The following is a 19,465-nucleotide window of genomic DNA, read 5'->3' as shown; positions in this document are numbered from 1 at the left end:
GTGAGCAGAAAGGGGCACAGCTAGTAAATCTGTGTCAGGTTTTCCCAGGTGTGTGTGTGTGTGTGTGTGTCTGTGTGTAGGTGTGTGTGTGTGTGTGTGTGTGTGTGTGTGTGTGTGTGTGTGTGTGTGTGTGTGTGTGTGTGTGTGTGTGTGTGTGTGTCAGCTACTGGGAACAGGGACACAGAGCTCCAAAGTGGGCAGTGTGGAGTATTTTGTGCGTCTGGAGAAAGAGATCCTGCTCCCTGTGTGTTCGTAAGGGAAATTTTGCTTGGTGCAGGGAGCTTTATCTGAAAATACTGTGTGAATCCATCTTTGCTGTTATTGACCATCCCTCACCAGAGTCAGTGGTGAGGATCGAGCCTCCTTGATTGCTGGCCTGTAGTAGGGACATATTACATATTGGAGACAGCTGGGTGGGATATTAATTTAACTTCAGTAGCAGGTGGGCCGTTGCCACTGAAGGTGTGTGTACTCTCAGCAGCCACAAGATAAATACACACAGTTTCATTTTCACAACTATTTTATTTATTTTTGTTAGTTTAATTTAGTTTAGTCTAGTCAGGGAAAGCAGGCAAGGATGTTGGCAGAGGATTTTTGCAAGCTTACAAAGAACCAAGATGTGCGAAGCCAAATGTCTGGTACATGTAACCTGGCTAAAGAGGAAATTATTTCAACCTTGGTAACAGCTGCAGCATGGACCAGCAGACTGGTGATGGGGATGTGCAGTCTTCAGAAACAGAACAGTTCACCTCTTCCTCAGAGGACTTAAAAATCCATCTAGAGTTAGAGACTTGAACTGGACGCTAAACGTTTGGAATTAGAATCAGTGGAGAGACTGTGATGTTTGGAGGTCAAAGAGAGACTGCAGCATTTGGAGGCTGAAGAAAAGGCAAAACAGATGAAAAAGTTAGACTCAGCAGAGAGAATGCAGCATTTGGAGGCCGAAGAAAATGAGAAACAGTGTGACCATGAGAGGGAGATGCTAACTCTTTGGCAGGGTCATGGAGGTAATGGGGAAAGGAATAACAGAACCCCAGAAGCAATAAAGGTCAGTAAATTTCTTCAACAGTTTACAGAGGATGATAATTTTGATAGTTTTATTCATGTATTTGAAAGGGTATGTAAGGGTATGTAAACAGTATAATGTTGATTAAGGGATCTGGGTATGGTTCCTGATCCCCTTACTCCATGGTAAAGCTGTAACTGCTGTTTTTAAATTGTCTGATGCTGATTGTTTAAACTATGATAAAGTAAAACAGTTCTTGCTAGGATGTTTTAAGTTCACATATGGAGCTTACAGAAAAAAGTTTCATGAGCATAGACACAAAGCAGATGAAAGTGTGTGTGATTATATAGCTGACTTAAGCATTTATTTTCATAGTTGTGTGAGTAGGTGTCAGGTCACCACTTTTGAAGGGCTGGCAGACCTTTTGGTGAGGGAACAAGCCCTTAGCACTTTGTGTGGGAATCTGATTGGCAGACCGGGAGTATAAGTCTGCAGATGAGCTGGGGAGAAAAGGGGATCTCTGCTTAGTAAGAAGGGCATCACTGCACAAGAAGGGGGTATCCAGCTCTGCACATATTTATAGGGGAACCCATGGTGGGCAGCCTAAACCACCCCAACAGAGTACACCAGTAACAGGTGAAACCACTAGTTTAGGTACACAGCCAGGACCAAGGTTAGAAGTTTTAAAGGTAATCAGAGGGGCCATTTAGCATACAAATGTCCACAGATGCAAGGTGAAGGAGCCAGCAAGTGGGAAAAACAGCATGCCAGTGGTAAGTTGTCTGGAGACAACAGGGGTACCAAATTATCACTGCTAAGAGAGACACAGCCTCTGACATAACCATTGTGAATCCTGCAGTGGTTAAAGAGGAGCAGTACTTGCTTGGGCAGTCCACACCAGACAGAGCTTTAGGAGGGAACCCCATTCCAAATACCTTTGGCCAGGGTTCACCTTGACTGGGAGGGTGGAAAAGGAAGCAAGGAGGTAGGTGTGTTTGAGGATATCCCCACAGATGTCTTGATAGGGAATGATTTTTATAATGCAGTACCTTGTGTGCATTAGTCATGCTTGGAGACAGGCATGTGGGTCAGGTAGCCTCGGGGAGACCCATATATATCCCACACCTGAAGCTGGGGCTGGTGAAGTTACTATTTTTGGGACGGAGCTACACTGTAGCAGTGAGCCTCAGATGCTGGTAGGTACTGATGTTCCCATAGACAGGGTGACTGCAAGAGCAGAGGTGAGTGCTAGTACCCAGGTTGACAATGAGGCACAGCTGTCAGAAGAAACCGGGGTTCCAGTGGAAAAGGAGCTAGGAAGGATTACAAAGGTAGAATTGAGACAGGCACAGCTTTTGGAGCATACATTACGAGGCTTGAGTAAGGTACCTAAGGAGGCACCTGATTCACAAGAAAAAGGGGAGACTGTATACTGCAACAAAGGGTTACTGTGGACTCCTGAGGGAGGGCTAGAGGATGAGGTAATACAGCAGTTGGTAGTGCCCAGAGCCTACCATCTGGCACTTCTAACCATAGCCCATGACATTCCTTTTGCAGGTCATATGGGCATAAAGCGTACCAAGAGACGTATTATGCAGAACTTTTACTGGCCTGGTATTGCAAGGGATATAACAGGGTACTGCGGGACCTGTGTGCAGTGCCAAAAAGTAGGTAAGGCAGGAGACAAGGTCAAAGCTCGTTTGATGCCTTTGCCTGTGATTGAGGAGCTGTTCCAGAGGGTAGCTATGGATATTGTGGGGCCTCTGAGTACCCCAAGTTCCATAGAAAAGAAGTATATCCTGGTGGTAGTAGATTATGCTACTAGATACCCTGAGGTGATGGCTCTGTCTTGCATTCAAGCAGAAAAGGTGGCAAATGCTTTGTTAGAGTTTTTCAGCAGTAGGTTTCCCGAGAGAAATACTGACTGACAGAGGTGCCAATTTCATGTCAGATCTGCTGGTTTATCTGTGGAGGTGTTGTGGGGTGAAACACCTAAAAACCACCCTGTACCACTCCCACACTAATGGTCTAGTGGAGAGGTTAAACTCTGCACTAAAGACCATGCTGTGGGTGTTTGCAGACCAGTTTGAAAGTGAGAGGGACAGATATTTGCCCCATCTGCTGTTTGCATACAGAGAGATACCCCAGGATTTCACAGGTTTTTCACCCTTTGAGTTGCTGTACAGGCATAGGGTGAGGGGGCCTTTAGATTTGATTTGTGATGAGTGGGAGGATGTGTGTGAATCCCACAAGGAGTCTGTTGTGGCATATGTCCTAAACCTCAGGACAAGGTTTAAGGAGCTCATGGGCTTGGCCCAGGAGAACCTGGTAGGAACCCAACAGCAGAAAAAGGTCTGGTATAACAGGAATGCTCAAGCTCGAGAGTATGCTGTGGGACAGCAGATTAATGTACGAATTCCTATCTGACATAATAAGCTGCAGGTAGCTTGAGAGGGACCCACCGAAGAGGTAAGGAAAGTCAGTGATGTTAATTAAATGGAAACCTGTATGGCAGGAGGCATGGACACAGATTGTACCATGTTAACATAATGAAGCCTTACCATGATAGAGAGGCCCTGGTGCTGAGTATTTGCAGTGAATGGCAGTAGGAGTCTGAGGGGAGATCTGGTGATCACAGATCTGACAAAGAAAAACAGGCCAGATAAAGTACTGTAAACCCCAGCCTGCAAGCAGGCATTCCAAAAGCTTGAAGAGGCTTTGGGATAACCCCTTGTGTTAGCCAATCCAGAATACAGCAAAGAATTTGTTGTACAGGTGGATGCGTCTAACCATGAGGTGGGGGCTGTACTCAGCCAGGTCTCCTCAGAGGGAGAAGAGCAACCAGTTGTATATCTCAGCTGTAGTCTCCAACCCAGGGAGGAATGTTATGCAACTGTAGAAAATTAATGTCTAGCCATAGTATGGGCATTGCAGAAACTTCAGCCCTATCAGAATGGAAGGAAACTCACTGTGGTCACAGACCACAATCCCTTAACATGGTGATATCGAGCCAGCCAGCAAAATGCCAAATTATTAAGGTGAAACCTAGGGTTACAGGAATGTGACATGACAATGCAGCACCGTAGTGGGGTCAGCAATGTCTATGCAGATGGGCTTTCAAGACAGGGTGTAGATTAATGTGTTCCCAGACAGGCCATTTCTCTCAAGCAACATTTTTCCAGGTTCACTTGGAAAACTAGCTTGAGTTTTCAAGGGGGGGGGGGGTGTGATGGTATTAGATAGTGCCATCTGTGCCAAGGAGATTAGGACAGTACATGTGTACATATGCCAGCATAGCTAGATGGAGTTTTGTAAAGAATTTTGTTATTTGACTGTCAGACTGATTTGTGCAGATGTTTGAGTTAAAAATGTATTTGCAAAGTTACTTGTGTTAAAAATGCATCAACAGTAGGTCCTGCTGGACAGAAAGAATGTATGCAAGTATATTAGGTTGTATTGTTGTAACTGATCAAGTGTGTATGTTTATCGGAGAACCCTGGAAGGGTGGAAAGTTTGAATTGTGTTATAGCTTTCAGATTCTGCCACAAATCTTAGCAAACGTTTCTGTGTGTATTGGACCAGAGTCAGGTGACCAGAGGTGATGTCATCCTCTAGCTAGCATGGTTTGTTTGGAATCCTCACAGCAGCACTTTAGAATGTGACAGGAAATATTTCTGGCAGGATATATATTTCACACATCCACACAGACAGAGACATCATCTGGCTTTTGTTGTGGCAAGACACTCAATACATCAGCTTGCCTGGTAGTCGGGGAACAGTAATTCCTTAGTAAGTCAGGGACATTTAGTGAGAATAGTTTGGTATTGTTTTCTGCATCTGTGAAAAACTGTCTAACTGTACTATTTTTTATATCTCTGTGGTTGAAACCCTGTTGTTTATTGTATTCAGTATTCTCCAGTTTTATTATTTATTGTTAAATATTTTAATACCTTTCATTGTGGCTGGTCCTTTAGGGAATACTTTTAACATCTTGAGAGTACTTATGGTTATTTTACTGACACTGTGGCCACTCTTGAAAGCCTTGCTGCTTTGGTCATACTACCATTTGTATTAGTAATAATTTTGCACAGTAAAATTGGATACCCTTTATAAGCGCCTTAGGGTAGCTGACTGGTGGCAGCATGATTACCTCAGAGTGTGGGCAGAAAAGGGCACAGCTAGTAAATCTGTGTCAGCTTTTCCAAGGTGTATATGTTTGTGTGTGAAACTCGGATATCTAAGTGTTTGTGTCAGCTACCGGGAACAGGGACACAGAGCTCCAATATGTCAGTGTGGAGTTTTGTGTGGGTCTGGGAAGAGAAAGAGAGTCCAGCCCTAGGCCTGTGTGCTCTTAAGGGAAATTGTGCTTGATGCAGGAAGCTGCATATGACAATACTGTGTGAATCCATCTTTGCTGTTAGTGACTGTCCCTCACTGGAGAGGATTGAGTCTCCTTGATTGCTGGCCCGGAGTAGTGACCCATCACAGTGGGTACCAGTAGAACTGCAGTAGTTAGGCTTTAAACCGCTTGACTAGTCTGTTGTCTGGTAGCAACCTATGAACCTACAGAATGGAAGTTCGCCTTCATATGAGATGCTGTTTCTTCTGATTGTGATGGACCAAATGTCAGACTTTGTGCTGCAGCTTTCTAAAGTTCCTAATGCTGCCAGGAAGTCCTTTGTAATAGTTAAATGTAAGGGATAATGAAAAAATTCCATGGTTGTGACACTGACTTTTCCCGGCTGCATCATTTAGTTAGTGTGCAAACTTCACTGTCCTTTGTGGAGACACTTGAACTTGGCCTGAATTATTGCACCCAAAATGTCCCAACAAGACTTTCACGATTTGATGAAAGAATTTTTATTTTTATACAGTTTTTGTATTATGTGAAAAAAAGTCATCTGTTGGGTGTGACATATTCTGTCCTTGACCTTTCAAACCAGCTGACTGAGAACCTGAAGTTTATATTCATGAAGTTCCTTTTCTTGGAGGCTATCATTTCCATCTGCTATGTATGTCTGAGCTGCATGCTTTCATATGCAAAGAACCTTGCATTTCATTTTTCTACACAAGAACTGGATATGCATTAGAACAAATCCTAATTTTCTTCAACAGTTGTCAGAGATGTCCATCAGTGGGTTCGTTCACCTCTCTGTATTATTTTAGAGGCTCACAGTTAGGATGCTCACCACCAGCTACAATTGTATCTTGAAGAGCTTTTAAGTATTATAAAGAATGAGATATTGATTTTTGTTTTGCTCCGGGCACAGGGAGTATTCTTTTTCACAGGGAGTATTCTATTTTAGTGACAAAGCAGGTGTACCACTTTCTCAGTGATTAATTCATGTCATGATTGTATGCAATCACATATAGTTCATCCTTTGACCAGTACAGCCAAACAGCATTCCACTGGGATGTAACAGACTCATTATGTAGTACAAAAACAGTATTCCTTTATTGGAGTTTATAATGTAGTATGGTATGTATTATGTTGTCTAAATGTATGTGGTCCTGCTGCAAGACGTTTAGCAACCTGTTTCCAACCTTCCATTGCTTAATCTTGCAGCTGCCTTCATATATTTCATCATATTAGTTTCTTTTAATATAAATTACTGTTTCTACAACTTTTTATATTACCTTGTATCCTTTTTTGTCAGATTGTTAACTCCAGGCTGATCCTGAAAATGGCCCACTTGAATCAGTGCTCTAACAAAGTCAAGAAATGCATGCATGCATAAATGAATACTTATATTTTGGTGCTTCTTTCAGGAAGACACATACACCAGCTGCCCGGTCACTGGTGTACACCTTCATCAGGCACTGTGGTGTGATTCTCACTGCAGCAGTGATGTGTCCTTGGAGCGAGCTTATCTTCAGGCTGGTTAACCTTGAATTCTGTCTTGTGCCACTGCCTTCTTCCACCCATTTGAGTGTTTGGATATTCTGTAGATTGTATACAAGCATTACTGCACCACAGAGGATCCCTCAAAGTAGGATACCCAACACAGGAACTGACACAGGGTAAAAGAAAGAAATGTATTTTATTATGGTGTCATAGTTTGCAAAGCAGGTAATAGAATTCTTAACTAAAAAATTGAAAGAAAGCATGTCACAATGGTTGTGTATACCACTTTTGTCAAACAAATGTTAAATGATTGTAAAGCATTTACAGTGCATTTTATTGCAAAGATAGTCAGCATGTCATCATAAACGCAAACTGTTCAATCGTTTCTGACCAAATTTATCATTAAAAAGTCTGTAAACAGTTCCACACACTGCTGAAAGAAATCAGCCCATAGCCTTGAAGCAGTCCTGTAGAAGTAACATTGTGCCTTGGTTCAAATCATTATGTGCTTGACTGCAAATGCCATTGATGAAAAGTTTATTATTTACTTATTTGTTGACTGTGAACTTTGGACAGAGGATTTGCAGAATATCAGACTGTACAAAATAGCACAAAAGAAAAAAAAAATTGTTCGGCATAGTCTGAAGGGAAATATGCAGCTTGTATTACAGAATGCATAGATACATGATGAGAAGGTGTATGAATACCGATGTAGGTGAACAATTCACTGAAATGGCATGCATCCAAAGCACAGTAAAGGCACAATAAAACTCGGCAACTTGTAAACAGGATGAATGAATGACAACAGTTGTGCAAAGTGCTGTGCAGGAAAATGGGAGATATACTACAGAGAGATGTTAAATCCAGGCATTCAGGTTTATCTAGCAACAGGGATGTCACTTTAGTTGATGATTCATTTCATTAAATTATTCACATTTCATTATTCTGTATTATAGAGCTAAATTGTTGCTTAGCTATCTGTTGTCTTACTGTTCTGCAAATATACAGAGATCAGTATATATTTTTCTGGTTTTATAATTTGCACTGTGATTCCTCACATCTCTGTTGAAACTGTCTTCCCCACCACCCCCACCCCTCATTTTCTGCCTTGTCTTCAGCTGATATAACCGGTTTTTATAGCTTGTGTGTTGCTTAACTCCAGGTTCCCTTAATTTTGACCTGTTAATAACAGCCTGCATTTAAATTGGAACCTGTACACTGAGAGAGAGCCTTACAAGACTATCTGCAAATATATAGAGCTGAGTATATTTTTCTGTATTATTCTGTATTATAGAGCTAAATTGTTGCTTAAATGTCTGTTGTCTTACTGTTCTGCAAATATACAGAGATCAGTATAAATTTTTCTGGTTTTATAATTTGCACTGTGATTCCTCACATCTCTGTTGAAACTGTCTTCCCCACCCCACCTCCCTGTTCTTGGTTGTAGTTTAAATTTGGTGGCTTTTGCAGTGCCCGCCCCACTGTAGATTTGATGTAGGACACTCCCCCAGTCCCATCTCTTTAACGCATTCTACCTAATAAACCCTTTCTGCACTTGCTTTTAGCCCTTTTTAATTTAATTACATTTTTTCAAACTGTGTGTGGACTAATATTGCTACATACTCAAGAGTGCCAGCTTGCACTGCATTTGAATTGTTTTTACTACTGTTTTTGCTACTTTTCTGAAAAAAAAATTGTAAGCCTATTTCCTACCTTTCCTGTAATTAGTGCTGCAGATACAGATTTGCTGTATCCAGGACTGTTTGTAAGATTCTGAGCCCCCAAAGCCTTCTTTCTGTGTTGGATGGAAGCCTTGTAGCTTATCAGTGGGAGTGGTAAGCATTAGGTAACCTGTCTACCACATAAGGAGTGGTTCTGGCCCAGAATTTGTAGTTATTGGTCATTTGGGCGATCTTCCATCTCCCTCAACTTTCTGATTTGAAGACCTCCATTTGCACTTGTTTCTGTCCTGTAACTCCTGGGCCCATCTCATTTGCTCACTCACAAAAAAAAAAAAAAAAAAATGTATCTGCTTTTACTGTATTTGTGTTTCTTCCTACTTTATTTTGCTTTTGCGTCATCTTAATAGTACTCAGTTGTATTTATTACTGCTTGGTGTAACTCATTCTAAGCCTTTTAGTTTAAGCACTTGGGCTTCAAACCAGTTGTTTTACATTAAGAAGGTTTGTGGTCTGCACTGTAGTGGCAGAACAGGTAGCTTACATCCTTCTAAGTTGGGAAGTGCTGATTGAGGGCTCAGTGTCTGTTATTCTAAAAGTGTATTAATTCTGGTTTAAGCACGTGGGCTTCAAGCCAGTTATTTTACATTAAGAGGGTTCGTGGTCTGCACTCTTGTGGGAGGAGAGGCTGGACTCTGCCCTTCTGAGCTGGGAATTTCTGGTTAAAGGCTTATAGTGCATGCATATTTGAACTGCTTCTTACTGAAATTGGTACACCTTGTTTGCTGTAGCATAGACTAGATCCAGGCCTGCTGACTCTAGCTTTGTTTGTATAACTTGAGCACTAATCCAGGGTTCTTTAAAGTATTCAATTGTATTTATTACTGCCTGGTAGTAACTTGATTAAAGTGTAGCTATCATTCTAAGTCTTTTGGATTAAGCACTTGGGCTTCAGACCGGTTGTTTTGCATTAGGAAGGTTTGTGGCCTGCACTGTGGTGGCAGGACAGGTAGCTTACATCCTTCTAAGTTGGGAACTGCTGATTGAGGGCACAGTGTCTGTTATTCTAAAAGTGTATTAGTTCTGGTTTAAGCACTTGGGCTTCAGGCCAGTTATTTTACATTAAGAAGGTTTGTGGTCTGCACTCTTGTGGGAGGAGAGGCTGGACTCTGCCCTCCTGAGCTGGGAATTTCTGGTTAAAGGCTTATAGTGCCTGCATATTTGAACTGTTTCTTACTGAAATCGGTGCACCTTGTTTGCTGTAGCATAGACTAGATCCAGGCCTGCTGAATCTAGCTTTGTTTGTATGCTTGTTGTTTGTTTGCTTGTTATTGCCCTGAAACGCTAATTCCACCTAAAACACTGCTTTTCAGCGCTTCTGTGGATCCCTAGTGATATCTGCATTGCTTACTGTACTCATTTCCTTGTTTCACTTGAAAGAAAGTTACTGTTTGTCATTTTTGCATTTAAGTTACCTGTAACACATTGCATTTAAGTTACCTGGCACTTGCTCACTAAAGCAATTATATAAGTCAGCACTAAAAAATTAAAAGCACTGCACCCTCACAAACTCCCCTTGAGTACCTTGTTCCCCATTGGCCCTTTTTTTCAATTATAAAGGAATTCCCAATACTATTCTAGCATGTCCAAAGGTCAGTTGTCAATCTCCTCTCCGGTCCAGCTGGTGAATCTGGGAATCTTGAGGCAATGTTACAACTGCCTCATGTACACAGACAACCCTCTCCTCCTCCCAACAAATTCCAACACATGTGAGAGATGCAACCATATAGCCAAACTGGAGGCTAAGCTCTCTCAACTCAGTAGTGGCGTAACCAGTCAGGAGGAGAAGGAAACCACACTCACTACGATTCCAGTCTCACATAGACCTGCCAAGACAGCAAACCAAACACATAAACACACAAAAACATACTCTGAGGCTCTAAATAAAAATCTGCCTAAGCAGCAGAGACCTCCAAAGCAGACACCCAAGCAACCGCTACCCCAAAACAAAACACGTGCAACACATAGCTCACAAAGCCAGTGTGCCGAACAGTCATAGCCCTTAAGGCTAAACAACACACCTGATACACTTGTAATAGGTGACTCTATCGTCAGGCACACTGACGTCCCGCTCACCAAACTGAACAAGGAGAAGGTCACGGTGAGCTGCCTGTCGGGCGCTAGGATCCGCTACATAACACAAGCACTCGGGTCACTCCAAGGCAAGTACAAATATGACTCGGTCATTGTCCATGCTGATGTGAATGACCTGAGACGTACCTCCCTGGACTACATGAAAAGAGACATAGAGGAGCTCTCTGAGCATGTAGCCCAGGTTGGTATGACCCTGACCTTGAGTAGCATCTTACCCTCACCAAGAATGATGCCACAATATGAAGACAAGATGACCAATTTCAACAACTGGCTTAAGTATTGGTGTCATTCAAAGGGGATCCAATGCCTGTCAGCCTGGGATGAAATGCTCGACAAGCCACGATGCTTCGCTAGGGACGGCTTGCACCTGTCACCCCTGGGCTTTCGGATATTGGCAAAGGCTCTTGTTTCCCCCATAGTGCCTTTTTTAGGCAAGGCTCAAAAGACAAACCCACCTCCATAGGTATCACAAGGGATAAGAAACTAAGAATAATGCTACTCAACGCCAGAAGTCTAAACCTCAAGATGCATGCACTCGAAACTCACCGTAGCATGGAGAACATCGATATCTGTGCAGTAACAGAAACCTTGTTCAAGGCTCCCGACAGCACCCCAGCACTACCAGGTTATACCTCATACCATGCTTTCCGGCCCCAAAACTTGGACCGAACCACAAAAGGAGGGGGGGGTATCAATATTCGTCAAAGATACCCACACCTCCAGGTTGGTGGCACAGCACGAAGCATCAGAGACTATCCATGCGCAACTAACAGTGGGTAAAACTGCCTTCCAGTTTATAGCCTGCTACAGACCACCCTGCCAAACCCAGGAACCCCACTCGGCCTTCCTGAGAACACTGGAAAATATGAAGGTCTCTCCAAACACCATTATATTGGGCGACTTCAACTACCCAAACATAGACTGGGAGCATTACTCCAGCTCCAACACCCTAGCCCAAAGGTTCCTAGAATTTATAAACTCAAATGCTATGGAACAACTTGTTACCACTCCCACAAGAGGGGAAAACATACTGGACCTGATCATCCCCAACATGGGGACTCTATGCTCCAGACCAGAAGTGTATCCCTCACTGGTAAGATCAGACCATAAACTAATCTCACTAGATATTCACATCCCGACCCCACCCCCTGCCCAGAAAACCACAGTGAAAAACTTCTCTAAAGCAAATTTCACACACCTCAAAACCGAGGTAGAATCCTTCAAAGCCCCCGAGCCTGTGAAAAATACGGCCCAGACCGCAGAATCCTTTATAAACACATTCTATGAGCACCTTCAGGAATGCATGGCTCATGCAATCCTAAATAAAACCAAGACCCAATTCTCCAAAGGCAGACGTCCTGTCTGGTGGACCCCAGCCATAAACAAACTATGCAATAGAAGGGGGAAGCTACTACATGATAGAGCAAAATCCCAAAAAGGGAAGGCATCTCTGATCAGTATTAGCAAAAAACTATGGGCACTCATAAAATCGTCTAAGGCCAGCTTCGAGAGAAAAATTGCACAGGACACTAAGGATAATCACAAGGCTTTCTTTAGTTATGTTAGGAACCTGGGTGGGAATTCCCAGATATGCTCAGAATTAGTCCAAAATGACAAAAAATACATTGAACCCACAGACATTGCCAACATCCTAGCTGACAGGTTCAGCGCAAACTTCTCCCCCCCCCACTCCCCACCAAAAGGGCAAATATCCATCCCAGCAGAGTGCTGCCCCCCTGACATCTCAGATGCTCAGGTAAGAGCCGCCCTCTCCAAAGCAAAAAACACAGCATCAATGGGACCAGACGGTGTCCCGGGCTGCGTACTACATGAACTCCAAGAAGAGCTAAACCCAAACATAAAACTACTGTTCAGTCTCAGCCTTACTACAGGATATGTACCCAAAGAGTGGCGTACAGCAACAGTGGTCCCTCTCCACAAAGGTGGTGCCTCAACGGATCCTGGAAACTATCGCCCCATAAGCCTGACTAGCTTGGTCTGCAAAGCTATGGAAAGGATCATCATGGACCTCATAAATAAAGATATTGGGGACCTACAGACACTGGATCCTACACAGTTCGGCTTTGTTAAGGGCAGATCCTGCCTCTTAAACCTGGTCGATTTCTTTGAAACAGTCACCAAGGCCATTGACGAGGGGATGGTGGTCCACACAGCCTACCTGGACCTCGCAAAAGCCTTCGATACAATACCCCACTCCGGCATTATAGATAAGCTCACCAGCTTAAATATAAACCCCTATGTCACTAGAAGGGTTGCAAACTGGCTCAAGGACAGAACCCACATGGTTAGACTTGCTGGAGCCATGTCAGACTCCAAACCAGTTACAAGTGGCGTCCCACAAGGCTCAGTCCTGGGACCTCTCTTGTTCAGTATATATTTCTCGGAGGTACAGGCCAACACGGAAGGACCAAGTATGCAGATGACTGCAAACTGGGTGCCATAATCGACTCTCCAGCTGACACAAGCATCCTCCAAAAGGGCCTCATAGAAACAGACAACTGGTGCCAGAGCCATGGCCTCAAGCTAAACGCCAAAAAGTGTATAGTCATCCCCTTTGGCAAAAACAAAGTGCCCACAAATTACCACATAGGTGGTAATCCATTAAGTATAGAAGAAGTAATTAGGGACCTGGGGACCCAAGTTGATAGCAATCTCTCAATTGACAACCACGTGGCCAAAGTGGTTAGAAAAACATTTTATATAGCCCACCTAATCATGAAGGGATTCACATCTAGATCAGGGGAGGTCATCGTGCCTCTTTACTCATCCCTCATCAGGCCCATAATTGAGTACAATGCCCCTTTTGGGATGTACCTTACCAGACACCTGCAGCAACTGGAAAGACCCCAAAAGTACCTCACCAAGAGGATCAAAGGGCTCAAACAGATGCCATATGCTGCCCGGTTAAAGAAACTCCAGCTTTACTCAGTGGCATACCGCCTGCAAAGACGCGATCTGTGCCTGACGTATAAAGCCATGTCCAACCTGGAATTAATGGACATGCTGCACCTCAGAAAATCCAAATCCCATCGAGCTACGCGCTCGAGAGACTTGAACCTCAGCACTGAAATAAATAGGACATGCTGGAGGGACAGATTCTTAACCCAGAGGCTCCCTTCACTCTGGAATAAAATCCCAGTCCAGGTTAGGCAGAGTCCCTTATTGACTCTCTTCAAGAGGAATCTTGATGAGTGGATGGGAGATCGTAGGTTTACCCCGGGTATCACTTCTGTGTCACTGTTAGACAGAGGCACAGTATACTAACCTCGAAAAAGGGCATAGCAAAATTAATTTAAAATGGGTGGCGAAAGCCAAACACACTCTGGCTAGGCTTATAAATGCCCTAGGGCAGATAGCCTAGTATGAACCTATGAACCTATTAACTTAGCTGGTAGCAGAGGCCAGGAAACCAGGCTAAAGGGTACACTGTGAGATCAAAGGAAGTGTCTTGTAAGTATCCAGATGGTCTCAAAGGAGCTACTGCAGCTGAGAAGGTTACTTACTCAAACTCAGTTTTCAGACCACAGCAGCCTGTTAGCATTTTTCAGATTTTGAGCACAAGACATTGAATGTTTGAAGTTCACCCCAAGCAGCTGGTCTGTGCACACCACTCTTCTGTACTCATAGAACAGAAGTGGACAGTTTTACTATTGCTGCTTCTCCTGAGATTGAATAGTTTATGCTAACAGTCACGTCCCTTGAAACATCGTTTTCTAGATTGCTTTAATCTGAGTACCACAGTAATGGTAAAGGCACTGTCATAATACAGAGATCAGTGTGTGTTACATATTATGGGAGGGACTCTGATATTAATAATTTAAAAACTGCAGATGCATATGCATTACGGGGAATAGTACCAATAGCATCTAATTCTCTCGCACATGTCATGTCACTTGATTTGCTGGGTGAAGGCTTCTGTAAACTGCCGAAGACTTTCCTTACTTGAGGTACCACTGTGTTGTATTTACCACATCATATTTCCGTGGCTGGTTGAAAGCAGGTCAGATTGCCTTTAACTATATTTTAGCACATGCTGTCCAGGCATTCACCATACTATAGAAACAACAAAGCAGGATCCACCAAACACGATTTATTGCAAGCTCTCTGACGTCTCAGCCTAAGCCTTCAAAGGAGTACAAATCATATAAAACACTACATACATATATACCAGAATAATTAATCAATTAAGGCAATTAAACAATTAGCTAATATAAAATAATTATAATCAATTTAACAACATTTTCCAGTTAAAATCCTCATTTAAACCATAAGGAAATAAAGTTTTAAATTTTAAAATATATACAGCTTCTTTATGTAGCAACAATTGTTTGATATTCAGATTACTATATTTATATTCATGTATCTGTTCTAAAACCGTTGCTTGTAATTCCTTACTATCACCATTATGAAATTTAAAAAAATGCATAGCAACAGGACTTTCTTCTTTTTTGTTAATGATGTCCCTAATATGTTCCAAAAGCTTTACTTTAAAGGCTCTCTTGGTTTCTCCTATGTAAAACTTCCCACAGGGACAACAAAGTGCATAAATAACTCGTTCAGAGTTACAATGAAAAATATTGTTACTCTTAAAAGGAATATGATTAATATTTTCAAAATATGGAACTACAAATCGACATGCTTTGCATTTACCACATTGGTGAGTCCCCCTACTGGCCATATTATAAACTATAGTATCAGATGAAAAACTAAATCTACTTTTTACTAAAATGTCTTTTATACTTCTTCCCTTAAGATAAGAAAATTTTAAATCCATATTCAGCCAAATTTTCACATTACTCAAAGAACATAGATATTTCCAAAATTGAAGAATTATTTTAATAAACTCTGTAGTAAAACAGCCATAGGTAGTGACAAAATAAACTGTATCTTTTTCTTTTTGGGTCATATTAACATTTGATATATTGTCAAAATTGACCAATAAATTAGAATGACAAGTTCTTTTTTTATTATTCCCACAAAATCTACTATAACTATCTTGTAATATGGAATTATTGTAACCTCTCTTAGAAAATGACTCTAACAATAAATTTAATTCTTTATAAAACAATTCGTTGGTATTACACAGTCGAGAAATTCGAAGAATTTCACCATAAGGCAAAGATTTAAGACTTTCCTTACTTGAGGTACCACTGTGTTGTATTTACCACATCATATTTCCGTGGCTGGTTGAAAGCAGGTCAGATTGCCTTTAACTACATTTTAGCACATGCTGTCCAGGCATTCACCATACTATAGCAAGTTGCAGACCATGAAGTGTTAAGAGCTACTGTCAGAGAGTTCACACTGAATGCAGCTGATGAATCCATTGTGATACAGAGTGTTTGGGTTACCAGTAGCCAGGGCTGGCCATAGACATATGGACCTATTTGGCTTAGTAGGTCCCTGCACCCTTGGGGGCCCCACACTAGGCTATGACAGGGCCATTATCCTTATGTGGCTCATAGAGTTGCCTGATACACACTAAAGCTCCCTAGTAGTTAATAAGTCTCAATTAGTCGAGTCAACAACATTTCCCATCATACATTGCACCACTGTTGTTATTAACATTTTTAGTAGCAACTGCATGCCTCATGTGTGGCTCAGTTTTAACTTCTCACTGTCCCATAGTAGTCATTTGCAGCTGCTGAGTGCTCAATAAGGTTTTCAACCCAAAACTATTTCGACTAACAATCTAGATTTGTGTATCGCTCTAGTAAAGATAAGACCAGGCTTAATCTGAAGATTGATAGAGATGTACTGTGTTTTCATTTCCTTCTTTTGCTGACATGGGGTTTAAGATTAGTTGTTAATGAATATAATTTTAAGAATAAATATAGGATAGTCAGACTCCTACAGCATGAAAACAAACACTATTTATTTATTTTAGTGTCTTTTGTTTACTGGAAAAGTTCGACTGGGCACAGGTCATATTTTCAATGGAGACCTGGGGAGAAAAGCTCCACATAAAATGTATGTTTACAACAAACAACAATAAAAATTAAAATTTTTTAGCATTACTTGGCAAATAGCATGCAAATAGTAAAGACATTTTATCATATACTTTAGATGTTATATTATTTTATATAAGCAAAAGACATGTTAACACGTATTAGCTGGAGATACAAGAGAAATATCTGTAGTAGTGTCCCCACACAAATAAATCTCTCCTACAAATTCAACAATTTTAAACCACTGCTTAAACAACATCTTAACCAATCCTGGTCCTGCACATGCTCATCACAAGGTTAAGGCTTTGTGTTCACCTTATGATACTCTCCAAATACTGTCCTTAAACAGAATATTCTCAACCTCTCACTGAAATGACTAAACAATTTTAATAGGCTGCCTGTACAATCCACTAAGTTGCACATTGGCTCTCTATTTAGTAACTTCCACCTCTATAAAATTTTAGAATGTATAAAATAAATGTAACTGTTGTTTGTGTATAAATAAATTGAAATGTAACTACTCCATGTTTAACTGGAAATTAGTATAATGCAATGTAAGCAAATAATGACACTGCACATAGGTTCAGTATATATATGTGTGTGTATATATATATATATATATATATATATATATATATATATATATATATATGTAAGGTAGGATGTCTCTAGAGCAGGAGCAGAAAACAGAGGAGGAGAAAAGGTATAAATCTAAGGGTTTTATCCTATCCTTCTATCGTCAAATAAGGACCATCATTAATAAATTTACAGTACTTGCAGCAGCCACATTTCATCATTTTAGAATGATCCAAGTAATTAAACTTAAGCTTGTTCCTTTCAGATATATTTTTCAGATTGTCTCCTTTCTTGTATGTAATTTTCTATAATTGCTTCTGTTCAGTAGAAAAAACAATTGGGCCAGATTCAGTAACACCTACACTAAGTGTACACGATATATATTCAAGAATATTCTTATCACATTTTTTGTGCTTTCAAGTCACTCAGGAAGATTACACTAAGTGTCTACACGTTGTGGTAACCTTTCTCAGTCCCTGTCAATATTTAAAGCTGCAAGAATATCAGTAGAAAAACTAAAATTAGGAGGAAGAAAGTATGAGTTATGTCTGTGTTGTAGGTTCACTCAGAATGATGTACACTTAGTGTAGGCGGTATTGAATCCCGGGGCATGTCCCATGTACTGTAAAGAATATTCCTCATTTGGGATGTTTGGTAATTATACTCTAAAACCATTACACCCATCATGTCCTACTCACAGGCAGTTTTATTCACTTAAAAACAATTATTCAGTGTAGTGTTTATTTGCACTTAAGATGGGAGTAAATTTATTTACTGTACCCTTAACAACTTTATCTTGAACTGCCAGAACTAATGTTGATGGATAATTTCTTTCATAAAACATACTACTTCATTTCTCTATTTAATATTAAAAGTTGAAAAAGAAAATCACATTATTCGTGAAGCATGGCACCTACTGCAGCATCAGAACATAACACCCTTTAATGAAAAAGTACTTTTTATCTCCATTGATGTTATTAATTGTTCTTTGTCATCCCACACGAGACAGGGATGCACCATTTTCGGAACATCTTATGTAAGGACACATCTAAAACCAACACAGAAAAGTCTATTATTATAGATTTTTTAGAAATGATTTTGAAAAATAACTTTATATAATTCAATGGGGAGTACTACCATCAAGTTATGGGGGTGGCTATGGGAGCTAGGTGTGCACCCTCATATGCTAACCTAATACTAGCAGATTGGGAGCATAGTAGTGTTTTTAGTTCCCAGTGGTTTAGCAAAGTATTTAAATACTTTAGATTTCTTGATGACATACTGATTTTGTGGATCAAATATTTTTATCAGAGTTAAATGGTTCTACGAGTTTTTTAAAGTTACTTCTACTCACACGTTCTACCCATAATGCCTTGCAGCATTTAAAAAATTCCCCTAGCATTCAGCGCCATCTTCTCATCTCACCAACTGTTTCTGTAGCTCCTACCTGGTCCTGGTGGTGTACAGAAGCCTAATTTTATGTTTTTGTTGCTAAGTCTTTTGAGACTGCAGTTAATAAGTCCTTTTTCCTGGCTTGTGTGTTCTGGTCGATAAGCAGGAAATACTAGCTGTTATATAATTTTGCATACACAGTTAATAGAAGTTCACTTAGTGACTACAGTTTTTAGCTAAGGCTTTTCATTCAGCTACTGTATCTGCAATGTTATAATTGCTATCTAGACACTGCAGATAGTCGTGTGATTTGCGACTATAACTTATTTATTTATTTATTTTACATTTGTTAACCGGGCTAGTCTAACTGGATAAATGTCCATTTTCAGTAGAGGCCCAGGGAGATAAGCTCTGATGAAACAATGACAAAAATTACAAAGTAACAAAATCATAATAAAAATTGATGTAAACAAGGTACAATGATTTTACATTAGTTGGACTAATCTAAGAGGTTAGAGGTTGCTTACATATAGCAACAAGTACAGGTATAAGTTGTGTCATTCAAATGCAATTGTAATGCATAGTATATAGAGGAGAAGGCAGCTGATAATATATATAAATGATATATACGTAAATATGCAGGTATAAGTAGTATCATTCAGTTTTACTACATAGTATGTAGAGGAGAAGGCAGCTAATTATGAGCACTTTCTATGTTGTTGTTTGTCTTTTCTGCTTTTCCCGGTTAGGGGTCGCCACAGCGGAGCTGTGGTCCACTAATGACTGGCAGTCGATTTTTATGGTGCCGAGTTGCCAGCCCGACGCCCAACCTTCAGCGAAGGCA

The 19,465-nt window shown here is 40.9% G+C and overlaps 1 protein-coding gene across 1 annotated transcript in view; it reads left to right on the top strand.

Moving 5' to 3' along the window:
* The window catches only part of PRKCE (protein kinase C epsilon), a 3,007,622-nt gene that overhangs the window by 1,283,920 nt on the left and 1,704,237 nt on the right, over window positions 1-19,465 (top strand). The gene's annotated exons all lie outside the window — the stretch shown is intronic.

This window comes from Protopterus annectens, chromosome 1.part0, assembly GCF_019279795.1.
Source record: "Protopterus annectens isolate FY-2018-M chromosome 1.part0, PAN1.0, whole genome shotgun sequence".
Classification (NCBI taxonomy): Eukaryota; Metazoa; Chordata; order Ceratodontiformes; family Protopteridae; genus Protopterus; species Protopterus annectens.
Note: the sequence above shows the minus strand (reverse complement) of the source record. Positions and strands in the feature narration are given on the sequence as shown.